The sequence below is a fragment of the Anarrhichthys ocellatus genome, unplaced genomic scaffold, assembly GCF_004355925.1.
Source record: "Anarrhichthys ocellatus isolate YVR2014 unplaced genomic scaffold, GSC_Weel_1.0 scaffold80, whole genome shotgun sequence".
Taxonomy (NCBI): Eukaryota; Metazoa; Chordata; class Actinopteri; order Perciformes; family Anarhichadidae; genus Anarrhichthys; species Anarrhichthys ocellatus.
In genome coordinates this window covers 801,055-804,189 of record NW_022280110.1, presented here as the reverse complement: position 1 = coordinate 804,189, position 3,135 = coordinate 801,055, and the positions used below count along the sequence as shown (strand labels likewise).

The 3,135-nt window shown below is 38.1% G+C and overlaps 1 non-coding gene across 1 annotated transcript; it reads left to right on the top strand.

Annotated features, from left to right (window-relative positions):
- Positions 1 to 804: 804 nt before the first annotated feature.
- On the top strand, positions 805 to 876 carry trnap-agg (transfer RNA proline (anticodon AGG)). The gene has a single exon. It is a non-coding gene; the product is annotated as a tRNA-Pro (tRNA).
- Positions 877 to 3,135: the final 2,259 nt, after the last annotated feature.

Sequence of the window (3,135 nt, the reverse complement as noted above, 5' to 3'; positions counted from 1 at the left end):
AGGTAACATTTGTCAGTGTGTTTGATCATTAATAGTATAACTATTTCTATTGAAAGTTATTATCAGCAGAGGACATGTTCACAGTGAGCAGCTCTGATAGGAAGTCTGGCTGAACTGCACCATAAGCCTCGACCACCATCAGTGTGTTTGCTGCTCCCAGAATAACTTCAGTTTATTAAACACTGATCAACATCAGACGTGACCCAAACAACGACTTGCAGGCAAGTAACGGATATGTACAATCTGGCATTCTGACCTTTTTTTTCTGGGACCAACTCCCAACGTCCACGTGTTGCCACAAAGTCTGTAAGGGCTGTAGGACTGTCTGTCAAATAGTCGAGTTCTTGAGGGCGCCTTTGCAAACATTTCGAGCCCTTTATGACATTTTTTGAACATTAAACGTGCTGAGGAAAACAATGGAAATAGCAAGCTGAACAAATTAACCCCCAAATCCTGAGCAGATCTGGGGGACTGCCAGCAGCCATGTCACACTCCCAAATGGGCGAGTTTCAACGTGAGGTCTATTTGGGTGAGGCCGGCCCACATACCACACACCATAAGATATGCAGCATATGTTGTCATTTGCCCAAAATAACCTCAATAGCGAGGCACCGTTCCACATGAGCAGGGTGTGAAGAGCTCAGAGTGCTGAATGGGATATAAAATGTTGAGCAGCAGAGGGCGCTCTTTGACCAGATATGATATGGGTCTGTAAGATGCCACATCAGCAGAACAGAACTTAAGTACAGGTCTGGAAAGAATGGGAAAGCAAGATTTGTGTCCTCCTTTTAACTGTAAAAGTATGGCTCGTTGGTCTAGGGGTATGATTCTCGCTTAGGGTGCGAGAGGTCCCGGGTTCAAATCCCGGACGAGCCCTGATTTTGAACAATTGGGCTTCAATGTGATAGAACACATGAAACAAGTCAGATGAAGCTCACAGTTTACACAAATCAAAAACGACTAAATTGTGTTCCAGTGACGGTATCCATTGGAACTCACCTGCTAACAGTAGAAATTCGATGTGTGTGCGAACTGTTGCCAAACACATTTGATGCTCGAGATAGAGCCATCAAGCAACCAAAGTTTTCTTCATGTTAATGTTGATCAACTTGTATTGACACTCATTGTACACGAACTAAAAAATTGCATATGAGTACCAGAATAAGTGACAGTGTCACTACAAGGACTTGAACCACTGAACCTCAGATTGTCATGTCATCTCCCTAAAGACTGAGCTACTACCACACCTTCTTGTGCCTCCACCATACTCTGATTGAAATATAATCATACAAATACAATATTATACAGGAACACAATTTGTACAAAGATACGATATGCGCAAAATAAAATATTAAATATAATGCAGAAAAAATATGAAACATGGTGCAAAAAAGGGATGCAGGGGAAAAGAGGTAATTGTGTAATGGGAAAATATGTCATAGTCTCATGTGAAGGTTTAAAGAATGTAAGTCCTAAAAGTGCAGACACCAAACTGTAGTTTCAGTAGATGATTTTAATTAGTTTAGTATCCAGGTGTCTTGTTATCTGTTATCTTGTGCACTGTTTCTTTCTTCGTAAGACGGAGACACAGAGAGGCCTTGACTAACAGAGATCCTTTGTCTGAAATACTTTTACTTCCTTTATGACGCATTATCTGAAGTTGTAAAGGCGTAAACCTTTGCATGCATATATGATGTGTGAGGGTAAAAAATGTCTATTCTGTCTCTGCAATAGTCATTTTAACAATGTCACAATGGCCTCAAAGGAAGCATCTGCTGTGTGTTTAAACGGTTTATTGTAAGGCAAACTGTAAACAAAGGGATCTGCAAACAGGAGATGAATCGCCTTCTTGTTGTCTTAAATGAAGTATACTAAGGCTCGAAGGATGACCTGCCTTTTATTGTGTTGTGTATTCTTGTTAGCTAAGCAGATAACAGGAAGCTGTCTGAGCATAAATGTCCATGCATTGTGACTGTTTAGGCAGACCACTCTTACAGATCACTGCAATGTGTCTGTGAGACTGTTCTCTTTGCTTGCAAGCAAATAAATTGACTTTACAAACCTTGATCGTTCATCAAGACTCTGTTTACTTTATATTGATTGAAAACCTTCACTTTCTTCTCCCGACTAGTCATAAGAAATATTCCACAACAATTGTCAGCAACGTCAGAGGTCTGTCAGGAGCTTTGGAAGTGTCCAAATACATTGCTGACAACTGCTTCAAGCAGATACTTGTCCTGTTCACTTAAAGAACAAATATGTCAGCCAACACGCATTACAATTACAGTTAAAAAAAAAAAAATTGCTACCACACTAAAATTACACGTAAACCACAATTATATTATATTATTACGATACACCTGCGACCTGGCCAAACACCTGAATGTTGACTCATCAATCAGGTTGTAAGCACTTTAAAAAGACCACAGGTGAGGACTTGTTTACAACAATGGAAGCCAACATCAGCGAGTTTGTAAAAACATGCATAAGAAAAAAAGAAAACATTTTGTCTCCACAGATGAATTTGCTGAATCTATATTATATTTAGAATAAACTCTGTTCTGATTTGCAGTGCAAATTGCAATCTGTGGAGGTGAATCAACGTATTGATTTTACAATGTGTAGTTGGTCAATATAGTAATATAATTCAAGATATAGTAGTAAGCTTTTAATGTAATATATATGCTGTACATTATGATTCTTGCAGTAAAAATACTATAATAACCATCATACTATTCAAGATAACTTAAATACAGCAATGAGGAGCAAGGCAGCGAGACTTCTGCCCCCAGTTATATAAAACACTATATGACCCGGGGTATACAATAGGTCCAAATTATGTTAAAAAAAATTAATAAAAATACTAGTTAGTCCTGCAACAAACTAGTTTCATCAAGCTTTTAGAAAAATGCAAAATAGTTTCTTAGCTCTGTCGAATCTGAACTGCTGTTTTAAATTGAGATCTAAATCTAAATGTAAATCTCATTAGAATTCACAGAATAACTGTTGACACTTGTTTTTTTTATTCAACGCTGATACATGAATAATGTAAACAATGTTTCTGTAACATTTAAAGCCACTTAATTTATGTCATTGAGTTTGATTGAGGACATGTTCACAGTGAGCAGCTCTGAT